This window comes from Rhinopithecus bieti, unplaced genomic scaffold, assembly GCF_001698545.2.
Source record: "Rhinopithecus bieti isolate Rb0 unplaced genomic scaffold, ASM169854v2 scaffold_6481, whole genome shotgun sequence".
NCBI classification, from domain to species: Eukaryota; Metazoa; Chordata; class Mammalia; order Primates; family Cercopithecidae; genus Rhinopithecus; species Rhinopithecus bieti.
Window position 1 is genome coordinate 2906275 of NW_016805314.1, and position 5826 is coordinate 2912100.

Consider the following 5826-nt stretch of genomic DNA (forward strand, 5'->3'; position numbering starts at 1 on the left):
GTGGCTGAGAGGAAGGACTTACATCTGCTATGAGTTCCCTGGAGTCATGAGTAATAACAGTGCCTTCTATTTTAGAGCTGGTGGTGATAAAGCTCTCTCAGAGCCTGACAAGTCATCTCCTCTATTGCTTATTTATTCTTGTTATTAAAGATGTTTATACCTTACTTACTTTGGTATAGGTTTACAAGTGTAATGGAAGAGAAAAATAGAAAAAAAAAAAAAACGGAACTAGGTTTTCCATTATGGACTGCAACCCACGACAGGTTACATCTATCAAGAACACAGTTTCTCTGTTCACACATTTAATTAGGGCACTTGGAATTGAAAGGAAAGGACAGAAAAGGACAATGAGCGCCTGAAAATGAAAATTCTGTAAATTCACCGTTTTTTTTTTTTTTTTTTTTTTTTTTTTTTGAGAGTCTGGATTTGGAGTATTTCTAGATGATCAGCATTAGATATGACTAACCCACTCAGGTCAGCATGCATGATGTAAATGGATACACTTGGGAGTCTAAATTCTGTCTCCCTTCATAGCTGAGTGCTGTGAACCTCAGTGAAATACAAGCAAGAATGTGCAATGAATGAGACCTGTATGTCAGGAGCCTAGTTCTTAATTCCATAAAAAAGTCGTGCCTGTGGTTATGAAAAAATGTTCAATTAACCTAGAAGAGTTCAGCTACCAACTGAAGGATTATGCGAAAGCAGTATTTTTTCAGACCTGGGTATGCATGAGTGATACCTATGAAGCCTTATGAAAATATACATCTCCTGGGCCCCTATTAAACAGAATTTCTATGGGCGTGGCCTCCAAGTTCATACTTTAAAATGGATCTCCTTATAATTCCATGTACACCCAGGCTGGGTAAACACTGAGTTTCATGTATTTATTACTATTCCAAAAACAAAACACAAACACTTGGGTGGAATTTACAGAGAGCAAGGTTTTAGGCTGGTATAAGCAAGCATTTTTCAGATAGTCTGTGCAAACTCAAAGCTGTGCAAACCTGGAACTGAATGCTTCATGAGGCAGTGAGGCCGCGTCAGGAAAAGAGAGCAACGGAGTAGCCTTCATTTTCCTTTTTTGTTTTTTGTATTCGTGGCACTATTTCAAAGATTTTCCAACAGCATTAGGCAAGCAATATGGTTTGGATATTTGTCCCCCAAATCTCATGTTGAAATGTAATTCCCAGTGTTGGGGGTGGGGCCTACTGGGAGTGAGGCCTGGTGGAGGTGGGGCCTGCTAGGAGGTGATTGAATCTTGGGGTGGATTTCTCATGAATGGTTTTACACCATCTTTTTGGTGCTGTCCTAGCGATAGAAGCTCTCTTAAGATCTGGTTGTTTAAAGGTGTGTGGCACCTCCTCTCCCTCTTGCTCCCACTTCACCTTCTGCTATGATTGTAAGATTCCTGAGGCCTCACCAGAAGCTGATGCCAGCACCATGCTTCCTGTACAGCCTGCAGGACCATGAGCCAATTAAGCATCTTTTCTGTATAAATTATCCAGTCTCAGGTACTTCTTTATAGCAATGCAAGAATTGCCTAACATAGCAAATCAACCATAATTGACCACATCATCTATACTGTGGTCTAAGAATAAATTGCCTACAAGAACTCCACAGTTGTCCCACTACCCACTTGGCCAACTTTGAGCAGAGCTATGTAGTACCCTGACCCTGGCCCAGCCATGAGGCTGTCTTCACACACTCCTTGGGAATGCAGCTTGTCTTCAGCACCAGCTCACCTCCTCCTAAGCCATCATCCTGCTAGCGAGACCCTGGCAACATCAAGTTACTCAGCACCTTCAGGGCAATGGTCCAAGGATGTCACTACAACCACGCATATGTGATGGTTCTGTAAAAATGAAGTGTATTCATTTATTAATATTTGAGAGCACACCTGTGAAGAGCTCAGGGCACACCAACATGTGTCTCTGTGTCTGTTGATAGCATCTGATCCAAGCAGGAGCTAGATGCAGACCTATCAGAGATCTGAAAGAAGTAGGAAATAAAGCTGGATGACTTTGAAGGCCTTTTTAAGATTCTGTAATTTGAAGGAAGGAAGTGGAGAGGGTTGTAAATTCTGGCAGAACCCTGAGGAAATCAGTAATCTTGAACCACTAAGGCTAATTTATGATTTTGGACAGGTTGCTTGAACTTTATTAAGCTTAGCTAAATCCACTGAAATGAATGAGAAAACAAATAAACAAATCAAAATCCTGCTTCCTGATGGACAGAAAAGATTGCACCAGACCTTAGCTTTCCCAGGGAAAGGAACTCTAGAATCTAATAGTTGGAGTGGCAATAAAAAGTGTGAATACAACTCCAGTTCTCTACCCGACCCTGCCCAGACGGTCCCATGGTGCAATTCCCCCAAAGGGCAAGACTTCTCAGAAGCATCCAGTGAAATCTCAGTAACAGTGGGTGGTACACGAAGGTCCATAGATTTTTTTAGCTGCTCGAGCAAATGTGGAATCTCATTATGGAATCGGCGCCACACGCTCACCGAAATGGCTCCAAAATTTGATATCAAAGCATCAAATTAAACATTCAAGATCACTTACTGCAGACTTTCATTTACTTCATGAGGAAGAAAGAGAGGAAGGGAGGCTGACGCAGGGGGCCATCTGGCCACTTCCAAGAGGCCTCTGTTCTTTTGAGCCACACTGAATAAATAAGAGCTGGCAGGAGGCAATCCCAAGGTTTAAGGCAGACTTATGATAGTTTTGTCAATACACATATTCCAGGATCCGTTTTGATCAGTCAAGTGGTATTCGTTTCCAAGGACAACTGACAATAGATGAACAGATTAATGAGTGCTCTAAAGTCAGGAGCTCTTACATTGATAAATATGATACCAATACACAAAGGCCATGCAATGTCACTGGGCCTGACAAACCTCAGGCCCAAAATGGGAATCACAGCCTGGATGACAGACAGGTGTTAGAAACTGACTTTTGGAAGCACGGCCTCTCTGCTCACGGTTCAGGCAAAGATCAGAGGGTGTGAGTACCACTGCCTGTGCGTTCCTCAGATGGGAAAATGGTGCAGCGCTTGCCAGCCACCGGCTCCCTACTCTGAGGGACATGGTTCACAGGCACAGGCATGGCCTGGTCTAGCCTCTGAGACCTTCTACGGTCTGGAAGGTCACTTTTTAAATATGAACATATACATATTAGACTCTTGCCAGGTATAAAGTATGGAGTAGAATATTGTTTTCTGTCTGCCAGAAGCTCTGGGCTGGTTGGGGAAATAAGATATACTTCTCGTCTAACTAGGGAAAGGACAGAAGGAAGCAGCATTTTGGAATGGAGACAACCACTATGTGGCACAGTTTCACAAACCAGGACACTGTGTGTCCTGAGCACGAATCTGAGTACACAAACGAGCAGGCAGACATGGAGGGGCCAGGGTGCCAGAGAAGGACCAAGTGATAAGAGCATTCAACCAAGGTAGGTGCTTCCATAGACAATTTAATTCATAGTTTGGGGGAGTCTAATAAACATAATTGAGATGATTGCTCAAATTCCAAGACGAGAAGACTAATTTAAGCATGCAGGGCTTACACAAACACATGTACAGTGTGCAGATGTTTCAAAGAAAAATTCTTCTATTTCAGATTTGTGATTGTTTTCACTCACTGTCTCTAAAGGAGAAAAACTGAACTCTGATTTAATTTCTTTTAAGTAGGCAAAAGCTCTTTTCTCCATGATTGTCTGACCTATTCCACCCCCCATCCCCTTTTCCTCCAGGCACCCATTTCATGTACTGTCCTGCTGGTTGTCAGGCTAGAGACCCCTCTGGCCCTCACCTAAACAGAAGAAACCTGGAGGCAATGTCTCGTTTTTATCTATGTGGCACTGGCGTGGTAAAGTGCTTTGGAAACACACAGGCACCTGAAAGGTACAAATGTGAGGTTAAGAGAAATCAGGAAATTAAAAAATAATATAAATAAAAGAATGAACTAGTTAATAAAGGAGAAGATGGTGGAGTAACCCATTCATTTCCCAGGAATGCCCCTAGCCTAGGATAATAGATATCTCAGGGACTGGTTGGCATTTCAGGGGATCGGCAGGTGAGGTGAATTGAGCCCTGTGTGGTGGGACAAAGCGTCTTCTCCAGCAGGTGCCCAGGAACAGCACCTGGGACTTCTAGGGAGGAGACTCCTCACCACTGTACAAGGGAAGGGTCTGGTTAACATAGGGAGCAGGACCCCTGAGGCCAGGGAGAGCGGCACTCTCTTTCTTCTACATCCTTCATTCAGAAGACTTCCATTAAGTGGCTGCTAAATAACGGATACTGAGAGGTCAAAGGAGAGCACAAGCCATTCTTAAGAAGCTCAGAGTCCACGGAGATGTAGACCCACAAAGAGGGACTGTGACCACTGATATCCCACACACTGAAAGCAGAGTGTGTGGAACACAAAGTCCAAATCAGGAAACAAGATGTTGGAACTACGCCTCAAAGGTGAGGTTGCTAGGAAGAGCAGAAGAACGAGCATTTCAAATAGAAGAACAGCATCCCAAAAAGTAGGTGAGAACGAGATGCGATCAGTAACCCTGTAAGGCTTGGTGGCAGGAGGAAAGCGGCTTGTGGGTAACCATGGAGGGGACAGCTAGCAGGGGAGGAAGGTAAAGCTGGAAGGTGAAGCTGGGCACAGGTGATGGAGGCCCCGGAATAACAGAACGTTTGTTTTAGGCCACTAGGATCCCACAGAAGGCAACCATAGGCCTGAAATATGGTCCATGACCCTGCTTAAGAAAGGCAGAAAGAATAAAAAAAGGCCAGAAGACTAGGATGTCAGTGATGAGCACTGCTTCATGGCTGTGAAAGAACTGTAGGAAGCATGGCCTTTCACACACAGTTCCCTAACCTTTACAGCACCACCCTTGGTGAGACGTTGGATGAACTGGGGAGCCAGGGCCAGGGTGTTGTCCTTCCTGCCCTAGTGTGCCCTTATGGGTGCATTCAGACCTGCCCAGACCCTGGCCTATGCATTACAAATGGATAAAATGCCCCTCAGCCTCTGGTGAGATAAACATAGCTCCTGGGTTGTGCTGGTGGGCGCGTGGCATCAGCAGCTGATTGCAAAAGCACAGAAGTGGATGAACTCTCACTTCCTCCCAGAACCTCCCTCCCTTTCATCACCACTCACCCCTGCTCAGTGTCAATATGGTTAAAATCATAACAAATGTAAGCTTCATGGAAACAACCTGCAAGAGGGGCAAGGGGATCTGCACAAGAATCACATCCCCTCCGCTCCCTCCACCGGGTAGGCACCTTTCAACTTGAAGAGGGGAGATGAGAGGAAGAGGGTCTCTGGAGAAAGATGGAGATCAGGCTAGAAGAAGGGACACATGGTTGGGAGGAGGGGCTGTGAGTACTACGCGTCTCCTACCTTGGTTTCCCTGCCTGCAGAAAAGGTATGACATTGCTCACTCTCATGAAGGCTGTAAAGGCTCCTTTGTGGTAATGCATCACATGCAGTCTGGAGAGATATCTGTACACTCTGCCCATGAGCTATGATTGTGGAGACAGGGAGTGTTCAGCAAAGCAAAAAAAAAAAAAGGATGGGGGGTGATAGTGAGGGAAAGTAGGATTTAAAACTGTTTTATGTTCACATAAAAATCTGCACACAAGTGTTACGTTATGTAGCAACTTTATTCATAAAAGCCAGAAAACTGGAAACACTCCAGGTGTCCTTCAACAGGTGAGTGGCTGAATAGCAACCAGGCGAAATCTCAAATAAATTATATGGTTAAAAAAAAATCCAGTTCTGCAAGCTTAGATACTATAAAATTTTATTTGCGTAACTTTTTTTTTTTTTTT

General features: G+C 44.3%; 1 protein-coding gene across 2 annotated transcripts in view; it reads right to left on the reverse strand.

The window, feature by feature from the left end:
• The window catches only part of OPCML (opioid binding protein/cell adhesion molecule like), a 1180847-nt gene that overhangs the window by 797092 nt on the left and 377929 nt on the right, over window positions 1-5826 (reverse strand). The window lies entirely within an intron of this gene.